Here is a 13453-nt window from a genome sequence, read left to right as displayed (position 1 = left end):
ACGTGAACATTGTAAGGGATATCGTTATATGGGCTACGAAGATATACGACATGAATCAAATGATAGAATTAAATCTAAAATATTATATTAATATTTTCAAATTCTCGCATAAGTAACTTCTGGTCCGATGACGTCAAGAATTTGGAACCTTGCCAAATTATCTGTGGCTAATCAAAGAATATCAAGGGGCGATTTGGAAATATTTGAACCGATCGTTTTCAAATTAAAAAAAACAAAAAGACACTATTTTATGTGCCGCTAGAGGGCGCCCTTTCGAATGATGACGTCATCACACTGTTGTTTTTTGTGTCTGACATTCTTCACTTAACACTTTTATAGTTTACATAGTAAAATGCTCCCACTTTTGAGTTATATGCCGTTTTTATTGCACTTCCGGTAACACCGGAAGTGAAGGTCAAGCGGTTTTGTTTCCGGGAACAAAAAATGTTTCTCACGGCATAGTCTACAACATCACGAAAAAAACGAACACGATACTCTATTTGGTTCAAAAGATACAGCACAAACTACTTTGTCAAAATTTGCCCTTAATTTGCTTGTCATTTGATACTTGATGACGTCATGATGACGTAACAAAATTAATAACATTTTTGTACCATGGTATATGTTCACGGGAAGTGACTACTCAGTTAGTTCGGAGTGTATAAATGTTCATTGTGAAGTTAAATAACGTCACAGTATTTGGACGCAAAAGGTGAAAATTGTAATGTATATCGCTATTTGGGCTTCGAAGATATACGACATGGATCAAATGATAGAATTACATTTAAAATATGATCATTTTCAAATTCTCATAGACGTAACTTCCGGTCTGATGACGTCATGAATTTGAAATCTTGCCAAGTTATCTGTGGTTAATCAACAAATATCAAGGGGCGATTTGGTAAAATTTGAACGGATGGTTTTCAAAATAAAGAAAACAAACACTATTTTATGTGCCACTAGGGGGCGCCCTTTTGGATGATGACGTCATCACACTGTTTTTGTGTCTAGCATTTCCCATTAAACACTTGCATAATATATATTTGTCTGTAGTAAAATGCTTCCACATTTGAGTTATATTCGCTTTTTATTGCACTTCCGGTAACACTGGAAGTACAGGTCAAGCGGGTTTGTGTCCGGGGACAAGAACTGTAAGTCACGGCATAGTGTACAACCTCACGAAAAAACGAACACGATACTCTATTTAGTTCAAAAGATATAACGCAAACTATTTTGTCAAAATTTGCCTTTAAATCGCTTGTAATTTTATATCTGATGACGTCATGAAGACGTAACAAAATTTACAACATCTTCGAAACATGGTACAGGTTCACACAAGGTTTTTTTATCATACCGTAAACCGTTCGGAAGAAATTGTGCTTTGTTTTGATTTCAGGCTAACGTCTTCATTTTGAATTCACCTAACTTTGACCTTCCGGTAGACCCGGAAGTAAAGGTCAAGCGAGTTAAACTACACGACAAAAAAATGTTTAGCAGTTAATTGTCTATCTGATTACAGAATACCACCATCATTGGTTATTGAGTTCAAGAGTTATAGGTGAAAGTAATTGGTCACTTTTTCAGATAAAATCACTTGTAATTTGACACCTGATGAAAAATCATGACGTCAGAGTAATATGCACCACTTCGGATGAGGGTCGATATATATTGAAAGTTACAAGTTCATACCGTATACCGTTTAGGAGAAAACCCGCGGAGAAGTATTGTCCGGAAAAAAAAAGGAAAGAAAGAAGATTTATGAGAACAAATCCAGACAGTGGTCGGGTTGTGCCCGACCACTCAATTAATTGGAACAATTCTAGACAGTGGTCGGGTTGTGCCCGACCACTCAAATATAGGAATTCTGGGAAGGTTTCAAACCACCACTCACATACTGTGGATGTTGTGTGGCATTCAAAAACGATGTCACCCAAGCGCGCGGCTGACCACATTGACAGGCAATTGCACGCACAGTGCCGCACTCTCCATAGACTTTGTACACAAGAAGTGGCATCTGGATACTGCATTCTTTTGGTTTGTTTTAGCGGAAGTGCCAAGTACCTGCGTAAAGTTAGCCGCGTACTTGGCCAGATACTCCGCCACGGATTAAAAGTACGGAGGCCAATACACAACACTATTGCTGTGATTAATTTTTGATAGTTTAAAATGCGGATTCATCTTCAGGCATTAACTACTGTTTCATGTATTGTCCAGGCGGCTATTTTATGTAATTTTTCGGCGGGCTTAATGTCAAATGTTCATAATTGCTTCTTTTACATGCTTTTGCCGAACTCAGCCACATTTAGCAATGGTCACCTTGTGGTCAGTGCGAGTCAGTATTCACACAAACCGTGAAAACGGCAATTTAGGCTGATATCCGTGCTTCGGGAAGCACATTAGCTCTAGTTGAATACTGCCTTCTTAACGTGTAGTTCGTGTCACGAACATACAATCACAGCTCAATCATTACAGCAGGAATCTGTAATTCTCACTTAGCTTGATTATCTCCAGCTGACGTGCTCATCAGGATTTTGACATGTTACATGTCGAATTCCTGATGGGTATGGGTCATTCCATGTCAGTTCAACACGCTTTTGGACCCGACCCTCACAGATTGAAACGATATTTGGTGTGATGATTGGCCTATGAAAAACCCCCAGAACTGAATTTTTTTTTGTAAATTGGCTCATTAGTTTTTGAGATACGGGTCAATGAACTTTTGACTAATTAGAATGACCTCTGAACTTTAAATACTTGTATCTCAACAACTATAGTGCCTACAGGGCAAAGTTGTACATCATATTAAAGCTCTTTGAATGGCCTCCATTTCATCGTAGCATGAAATAAAGAATAAAATGAAAACGAATTGACTTTTGACCTTGAATTACGAAAATCTATATGCTTCAAATTTCGTAATTTTTTTTCAAATGTTAGTTTATGATGCCAGCAGCAATCTTATTTTTTTTTTTGATTGGCGCTCTTAAAGTTTTTAAGTTATGATTTTTTGAAGATAGCATGTCCCGGAAAAACCCAACTTTGCATATATTTACATACAAATGTACATTGTACATACTGCATGTGAACATTGACCTGTACATTGCCCTTTACTGCCCAAATGTGTTGCGTCCATTGTTTATGCATCATCTTGCCACATGTACATGTAGCTCTAGATGGCGTAACTATGGGGGTGGGGGGGGGGGCACTTGTCCCCCAGTAGATGTCCTTGCCCCCCAGTAGATGTCCTTGCCCCCCAGTAGATGTCCTTGCCCCGAAGTGTCTAACAGCCCTCCCCCCTTTAAAATCTTGAATTTGACAAAACAAAAGAATTATTTAGCCCATACATATCAATTGCCCCTGAGTAAACTATTTTGAAGTGCCTCCTTCGAAAAATGTAAGCAGTTAAACCCTACTTTCCTTGTATTGCACGCTTTGCTTTCAAAATCAGATGGGCAAGTTCTAATCACATTCCATGAACAACCAGCATGGGGGGGGGGGGGGAACCGGAGGATATGGACATCCACTAGGGGACATAAAGTGCTCCCACCAATGACACCCCCCCCCCCTAGTTACACCACTATTGGGGGCTAAACCTTGGCTTAATACGTCTCTGTCTTCACTTGACTCTTGGGTCCAGACTTTGGAGATTCTGCTGAATGTGATTTTCGCGATGTCAATAGCCGATCCAGTAAGCCCTTCCCACTGCGCACGTGGGCAAATTAACACGTGCTCCTCTCCAATGCCACACTGCATTTTCCTATGCTGCACACATGTACATGTAACACAAACGCGCGGGGAAACTTGCCAGGATCGCATCGGGGAAAACAGCGGCGGTTTTCTTTTGAAAGTAGGGATTGTAAGTAGGACAACAACAAACAAAAATACGGACAACGGAAACGTCACTACTCATGCTAGAAGTTTGATATGAAAAGGTGTCAGGAAGTGTTTTGTGAAGACATGAAAGACAAAATGTCTTGTTTGTCTTGTCCGAAGCATCAGTGATTGGTGTTGCAGTCCGGCGTTAAATAAATGGGTTGGCTTTACTGCAAGCACTCCCAAAGCAGAAGTAATATATGTATGGCATTATTGCTTGGCATATATACAAGCTACTTTTATGGTTTTTTTGGCAGCAACTTGAAACTTAACTTTGAGAATACACTTTTGTTGTAAAAAAAGGTTTTTTCCACCCTTTTATTTCATTGCATATCACCACCGAATATTCTTATTCGAAAATAAATATTTGAATATTCGATTATCGATCGAATATTCGAATATTCGGCACAGCCCTACTCAATATGGACAAACTATCAAACTGCCATCTTTACTTGGAACACTTTGTTGCCTAAACCAAACAAAGCACTAATGCCAGTCACTTTGTAAAATCAGAGTGCTTTAAATGCATATGCAAAATTTCAAGGCAGAGATTGAATGATGTTTTGAAATTTGCTATAATAAAAAAAAAAAAAAAATTTGAAATGTGTTTGTGGACAAACACAAGCTGTTTCGGATATTTCAAATACTCTGTGCACGTGATGAACAATCAGTGACATCACCAAAATGTCATCTATAACAAATCGAACATATAGGTCTGTAAATATTGGCCTATAAAGAACAAAATGCCCTTTAATTCAATTCAATTCAATTCAATTTATTTATTCGTCATGTGAGACACATGAAATTGTTTTCCTATTGTATGTGCAGTAAAATATTTAAAAATACACTATTACAAAAAGGTGATACTAAGAACCAACAATAGAAATTGCACAGTAAGAAAACAAAACAAATACAAAATATCAAATGAAAAACAGCCTATGGACAACATGTTGAACCCCCCCCCCCATCTAAAACCTTGACGAAATGGAAGAAACACAATCCAAATGACATACAGGGCACACCAAACAAAATACAATTTGTTATTAAATCAAAAGTTAAACGGATAAAATATTATAACTTGTAATTGACAACGTATACAAAAAAATTAATAAAAACAATAGATTTGTATACATTTAAAATACATTTAAAATATTTGCACAAATCAGAAAAACAGCCCAGAGCTACATGCTACTTTTGAACAGTAGCATTCCCCCACCAACTAAAACAGTACACTAAAAGCGACCTTGGCTAAAAACTAGGTGGAAACAGAAAACCAGGTGCCGTACAGGGCATAAAACCCATTTATCTACTAAATGTACAGGTAAAATTGTATATGGGATGGGGTAAAAAATAATTTTTAAACCTATTCGTTTTAAGGCTTAGTTGTCGAATTCTACCCGATTTATTAGTGACAATCAATGGGTTAAGAGGGTGAGTATTGTCAGACAAAATACAATTGAACTCACTCATGAGACTATTTTGTACCAACTTCTGAAGTCCTTCAGTATCATCACCTATAATCCTGCCAGCATGTTTCACAATACGTTCTAGTTTAACAGTGAGAGAGGAAGCGATAGCACAGAAAGTAAGAACTGATTGGATTGTACTCTGGTAAAACAGTTTTAAAACCCTGGTATTTACATGAAAAGATTTCAGTTTCCTTACGAAGTGTAACCGTTGATTGGCTTTTTTGTAAACTATTGTGGTGTTAGAATTCCAGTTTAGCTGACTATCAACCACAGTACCTAGGTACGGTACTTGTATTCGTCTACTACATCAACGGACACATCGTTCAGTATAATGGGTTGCATAGTTTGTTTGTTCTTTTGAAAATTAAAAACCATTTCTATAGTTTTTTGCACATTGATAATTAAGTGATTTTCAACACGCCAATTCACAAACCGATCAATGTTGTTTCTATAATCCAATTCATTATTATCAGTAATCAATCCTGTCAATACAGTATCATCAGCATATTTGATCAAAACACATGAGTCACCTTGTACATTGAAGTCACTTGTAAATAAGGAGAACAAAAGGGGCGATAAAACACAACCTTTGGGAACCCCTGTACTAACCTGTGTAATATCGGAGCTAACACCAGTTACTCTGACCCTCTGTGATCGTTGGAGTAGAAAGTCATTTATCCAAAGGGAAATGTGTGGGTTAACATTCAAATGCTGCAATTTGTGTAGGAGAGCCTGTGGACTAATAGTGTTAAATGCAGAGGAGAAATCAATAAAAAGTGCACGAGCATAAGACTTACAGGTATCAAGATGATTACTAGAAATTGTGGTTGTGAACAACCACAGAGCTGTTCCCAATATGGATTATCTGTTGGACCCATAGACATATAAGTAGAGATCTATATCTGTTTGCAACAGAAGATAGGGCTTTTCCGCATTATGATTTGTTTTTATCAATAATACGTCCCTGACTATGCATGAACATAAAATCTGTCAAAGTTAGCTGGAAATCGGCTAAAACGGTCACTGTGGACAGGATTTGACCTCAGCAACACGTGCGCTGTGCGCGGGCTGACTGACATACGATATGTACAACGTACGTGCATGTACATGTACCGGTACATTGTGGACGTCCTGTGCATGTTTTAAAGCAGAGGTATTGTCAACCTGAAGTTTTAAGGGTGCGCAGGGCATGTCCGAGTTTGCTTATTGCCTCGAAGCTTTGAAATGTTTAAGACCTACCCTTAAATAGACAATTAAAGTAAAAACTAATATAAAAACTGCCATGGTTGATTTTTCAGGAATTTTCTAAGGAAAAAGGGTCTTTTCATTATAACTTCCGGTCTGATGACGTCATACACCTTAAACTTTGCACACGTCTTAAGTGGGTCAAGGTCATCATATACACCAATATTCAGGCGATTCCGACAAACTTCGCAACAGACATCTATTCAAAATACATTTTTGAAAATGTTCAACCTGTCGCTAGAGGGCGCTCGAAGATTGCATGACATCATCGGTAGATGATTTGAAGAATACTTTCGGCCAAGAGACTAACACCGTTAAAAGCAAGTTCTTATCTATTACCACTTTCAAGTAATAAGCCACTTCAGGTTTTGGCCTTTTTCGACCGGAAGCAAGGGTCACGTGATTTCACGCACACTGAATGAAATAAAGACCTCAACCTAGGCTGCATCCGAATCAGTTGTCTAGAGCTAGGTCTAGGTCTTCGCCCATTGAAAATACGCGGGGACGCGCTGACAATAGACGTAGCCGTAGCTCTGGAAGCCCGTTTCGGACACGGCCTTACTCTACCACTTGCCGGCAACAGAATGCTGCGGACGCGTACGGTTGATTTCTTATACATTTTTAAATATTAAAAGTGTCACAATTTAATTGCCTATAAATAAACACCGGATGACCTGAATATGCATGAACATAAAATCTGTCAAAGTTAGCCGAAAAATCGGCTAAAGCGGTCACTGTGGACAGGATTTGACCTCGGCAATACGATGTATGTGCGTGTGTACAAGGTCTTTGCTTGGACAAAGAGTGATCTAAATAAATTACTGGCAAAGAGTCGAAGACGCACTTTGAAAATCGACAATTATTTTTAAATTTTTGATGACGTCATCGTGACGTCACTTCGAACTTTGCATACTAGTATGATTAACTACCTACCCACCAAGTTTCATGACAATTGGACCTTTCCTTATATGAGTTTTGAAAAATCGATTTTGATGACGTCATGATGACGTCACACATTTTTCAAGTTTTGTGCGAATAGCTATTACATAACAGACCTAATGCAAAAAAGAATTTTGCATTAGGTCTCATTTTTAATCTATAACACATCCTGGTATAGCCACATACCAAGTTTCAACCCAATCGGACTTACATTTCTGTAGATGTAAGACTTCACAATATGTACGTAAATTTTCAAAAATCAATAAAAAATTAGGTGATGACGTCATCGTGACGTCATAGTCTTGGCATAATTTTTGTATGAGGGTCTTCCTTGGCTGTAACTTTGATGACGATTCCAGATCGCCAAGTTATAAAAATGGTGGCTTGAAAACGTGTACAAAGTCAATGGGTTAAAAACCCACAGCAGAAAAACTGCACCTTTAAATACGTGATTTGCCTTTAAACTGAAACATTTTTATAAAATATTACTTGATATTCTGACTCTTGGGAATATTTTCAATCAAATGGCAAACGTAAAAAATACAATTTCTTTTTCCTTCTCATAGTAATTCTCGGCTGAAGTTCAGAACTACTCAGTAAGATATATCAGTGTTGTATAGGAAAAGACTTGTGGAGAAAGCTGTGTACATGGTCTATGAGAAAAATTTATTAGTCATGAATCCATAATAAATCACTTGATGCTGACGTCATCTTGATGTCATAGGCTTGGCATAATTTTTGTATGAGGGTCTTCCTTGGCTGTAACTTTGATGACGATTCCAGATCGCCAAGTTATGAAAACGGTGGCTTGAAAACGTGTACAAAGTCAATAGGTTAAAAATCCCACAGCAGAAAAACTGCACCTTTAAATACGTGATTTGCCTTTAAACTGAGAAAATTTTTATAAAATATTACTTGCTATTCTAATCCTTGGGAATATTTTCAATCAAATGGCAGGCGTAAAAAAAATACGATTTCTTTTTCCTTCTCATAGTAATTCTCAGCCGAAGTTCAGAACTAGTAAGATATATCAGTGTTGTATAGGGAAAGACTTGTGGAGAAAGCTGTGTACAAAGTCTTTGAGAAAAATTAATTATTCATAAATCCATAATGAATCACTTGATGACGTCACCATGACGTCACTCTTCGGGACACATCTTGGCTATAGGGACTATGCTTATGCCAACTTTCAATGATATCTGACAAAGATTAATGCCAAAAGTGCTATAATATGTCCCTGTCTATGCGCATGCATGAACATAAAATCTGTCAAAGTTAGCCGAAAATCGGCTAAAACGGTCACTGTGGACAGGATATGACCTCAGCAACACGTGCGCTGCAGGCTGACTGACATACGATGTATGTGCCTATGTACAACGTACGTGCATGTTCATGTACATTGTGGACGTCCTGTCCTGTGCATGTTTTGAAGCAGAGGTATTGTCAACGTGAAGTTTTAAGCGTGCGCAGGGTATGTCCGAGTTCGCTTATTGCCTCGAAACTTTGAAATGTTTTAGACCTACCCTTAAATCGACAATTAAAGTAAAGACTAACATAAAAACTGCCATGGTTGATTTTTCAGGAATTTTCAAATGAAAAAGGGTCTTTTTATTATAACTTCCGGTCTGATGACGTCATTCGCCTAAAACTTCGCACACGTCATAAGTGGGTCAAGGTCAATATACACCAATATTTAGGCGATTCCGACAAACTTCGCCACAGACATCTATTCAAAATACATTTTTGCTAATTTTCAACCTGTCGCTAGAGGGCGCTCGAAGATTGCATGACATCATTGGTAGATGATTTGAAGAATACTTTTAGCCAAAAGACTAACACCGTTGAAAGCAAGTTCATATCTTTACCATTTTCAAATAATAAGCCACTTCAGGTTTTGGCCTTTTTCGACCGGAAGCAAGGGTCACGTGATTTCACGCACACTGAATGAAATAAAGAACTCAACCTACTCTACCACTTGCCGGTAACAGAATGCTGCGGACGCGTACGGTTGATTTCTTATGCATTTTTAAATATTAAAAATGTCACAATTTAATTGCCTATAAATACACACCGGATGACGTCATCATGACGTCATCATTACACAATGTTGTTTGAATTAAGGTCTTTGCTTGGACAAAGATTGGTGCAAATGAATTACTGGCAAAGAGTCAAAAATGCCCTTTGAAAATCGACACATTTTTCTAAATTTCTGTGTACAAAGTCTATGGGAAAAATTAAATATTCAAAAATCTATAATAAATTAGTCGATGACGTCACCATGACGTCAATCTTCAGGACACATCTTTGCTATAGGGACTATGCTTATGCAAACTTAGAATGATGTATGACAAAGATTAATGCCAAAAGTGGAGGCCAGAAAAAACGTGCACAAAGTCTATGGGGTTTAGGTGACAAAAAGAAGAAAGAAGATGAAGATGAAAAAAAAAAAAAATGAGAACAGAAAAATGGCTTTTTCGCAAAATTGCGAAAAAGCCAAAAAAAAAAAAATGAGAACAAAACAAAAGCAAAAAAAAACTAGAGCTGTATGTCTGTTTGCAAACAGAACACAGGGCTTTTTCGCATTTTACAAATATTTGTTTCGTTTGTCCTTTTGCAGTCAGTTTGCTTCATGCAGTTAAAGGTTGTTCAAAACGCTTAGAATAATTCGTAAAGTATAATTTTATCAAATGATGTCACTTGCCCTGCAATGACGTCATCCTTAAGACCCTTCTCAATGCACATTTTGTCATTGTGATTTTGGTTTGAACCAAGTTGAATGTCAATCCGATGAAAGAAAGTGTGTAATTTGTGGAAGCAGAATTAAATTATAAATATCTAAAAATTATAAAAAACACACGATGACGTCATCGTGACGTCACTTTAAACTTTGTATACTAGTACCATTATTTACCTACCCACTAAGTTTTATGACAGTCAGACCTTTCCTTATATGTATTTTGAAAAATCGCATTTTTATGACGTCATAATGATGTCAGATATTTTGTTCAAAATGTTGTGCAAATACCTTTTACCTAACAGACCAAATACACAAAGAATTTTGAATTTTGCATGTTACGTTCATGAGATATGGCTAAAAGGTCAAAAACTTCAAATATTCATATAAAATCTCCGGATGACGTCATCATGGTGTCACTTAATTTTTTTTTTACCTATAACACATCCCGGTCTAGCCACATACCAAGTTTCAACCCAATCAGACTTACAGTTCTGTAGATATAGGACTTCATAATATGTACGTCAATTTTCAAAAATCAATAAAAAAAATTAGGTGATGACGTCATCATGACATCATAGTCTTGGCATAATTTTTGTATGAGGGTCTTCCTTGGCTGTAACATTGATGACGATTCCAGATCGCCAAGTTATAGAAATGGTGGCTTGAAAACGTGTACAAAGTCAATGGGCTAACACGTGTACAAAGTTAACGGGCTAAAAAAAATCCCACTGCAGAAAAATTGCACCTTTAAATTTGTAAATTGCCTTTGAACGGAAACATTTTTATGAAATATTACTTGATATTCTGACCCTTAGGAATATGTTCAATCGAATGACAGCGCGAAAAAAAAGTACGATTTTTATTTCCTTCTCATAGTAATTCTCGGCTGAAGTTCAGAACTACTCAGTAAGATATCAGTGTTGTATAGGAAAAGACTTGTGGAAAATCCCACTGCAGAAAAACTGCACCTTTAAATACGTAACATAGGGCTTTTCGGCATTCTGATTTTTTATTATACGTCCCTGACTATGCGCGTGCATGAACATAAAATCTGTCAAAGTTAGCCGAAAATCTAAAACGGTCACTGTGATGTGGACAGGATTTGACCTCGGCAACACGTGCTCTGCAGGCTGACTGACATAGGATGTATGTGCGTAACGTACATATATGTACATATAGGCGTTCTGTGCATGTTTTAGAGCAGAGGTGTTGTTAACCTGTAGTTTTAAGCGTGCGCAGGGCATGTCCGAGTTCGCTTATTGCCTCGAAGCTTTGAAATGTTTTAGACCTACCCTTAAATCGACAATTAAAGTAAAAACTAACATAAAAACTGCCATGGTTGATTTTTCAGGAATTTTCAAATGAAAAAGGGTCTTTTTATTATAACTTCCGGTCCGATGACGTCATTTGCCTAAAACTTCGCACACGTCTTAAGCGGATCAAGGTCATCATATACACCAATATTTAGGCGATTCCGACAAACTTCGCCACAGACATCTATTCAAAATACATTTTTGCAAACTTTCAACCTGTCGCTAGAGGGCGCTCGAAGATTGCATGACGTCATTGGTAGATGATTTGAAGAATACTTTTAGCCAAGAGACTAACACCGTTAAAAGCAAGTTCATATCTATTACCATTTTTAAATAAAAAGCCACTTCCGGTTTTGGCCTTTTTCGACCGGAAGCAAGGGTCACGTGATTTCACGCACACTGAATGAAATAAAGACCTCAACCTACTCTACCACTTGCCGGTAACAGAATGCTGCGGATGCGTACGGTTGATTTCTTATGCATTTTTAAATATTAAAAGTGTCACAATTAATTGCCTATAAATACACACCGGATGACGTCATCATGACGTCATCATTACACAATGTTGTTTGAATTAGGGTCTTTGCTTGGACAAAGATTGGTGCAAATGAATGACTGGCAAAAAGTCAAAAATGCCCTTTGAAAATCAACATTTTTTCTAAATTTCTGTGTACAAAGTCTATGGGAAAAATTAAATATTCAAAAATCTATAATAAATTAGTCGATGACGTCACCATGACGTCAATCTTCGGGACACATCTTTGCTATAGGGACTATGCTTATGCAAACTTAGAATGATGTATGACAAAGATTGATGCCAAAAGTGGAGGCCAGAAAAAACGTGCACAAAGTCTATGGGTTTAGGCGACAAAAAGAAGAAAGAAGATGAAAAAAAAAAAAACTAGAGATCTATGTCTGTTTTCAACAGAACATAGGGCTTTTCCGCATTATGATTTTTTTTAATCGATAATACGTCTCTGACTATGCATGAACATAAAGTCTGTCAAAGTTAGCCGAAAATCGGCTAAAACAGTCACTGTGGTCAGGATTTAAACTCGGTAACACGTGCCCTGCGGGCTTACTGACATACGATGTATGTGCGTATGTATGGTGGCCCTGAAGGGACATCGCATATCGCAAACATGTGCGCATACGTATGCGATGTCGGGAAATTTATCGCAAATGTGTGCGCACACGTATGCAATGTCGTGAAACAATTCGCGAATATATGCGCACACGTATGCGTTGTTGAGAAATTTATCGCGAATATGTGCTCACACGTATGCGATGTCGCAAAATTTATCGCGAATATGTGCGCACACGTATGCGATGTCGTGAAACAATTCGCGAATATGTGCACACGCGTATGCGAATTTGTTTGCAATGTCGTGAATTTTGTTGCATACCTTGTCGCATACCTTTCAGTAAAATTCCTAATGAACTGGGGAGTTGTAGCAGTTAGTCTGGAATCTAGACGTACTGTTAGATATAAATAGGGTCTGACTAATAAACCTTCGCGAGCGCACGCTGTTCCTCGTGCAATCATTACTACAAGTACTGTCGAGCACAACTTGCTACTTGCGCAAGTTTGAAACTTGCGCGCGCAATTTCAAAGTTGCGCAAGTAGCAAGTTGCACCTCCTCAATTTTTGTTTACCAAAGAGCACCAAGGAATGAAATTGGTACCAAGGCAAATGATCGAAAGCACCAAGGCAAATAATGGAGGACACCATGTACATGAGGACCCAAAAAAGCATAATAGTTCCCCACCCTTGTCTGTACAATCCAAGCTTGAAGAAAAAAAATAAAATAAAAAAAAGGCCGCTTGGCCGCGTCAATTCCGGAACTTTGGTCTGACCAGAGACCAATATTTTTTTTTTT

The sequence above is a fragment of the Patiria miniata genome, unplaced genomic scaffold (genome assembly GCF_015706575.1).
Source record: "Patiria miniata isolate m_02_andy unplaced genomic scaffold, ASM1570657v1 HiC_scaffold_28, whole genome shotgun sequence".
NCBI classification, from domain to species: Eukaryota; Metazoa; Echinodermata; class Asteroidea; order Valvatida; family Asterinidae; genus Patiria; species Patiria miniata.
This window is presented reverse-complemented; position numbering follows the sequence as displayed.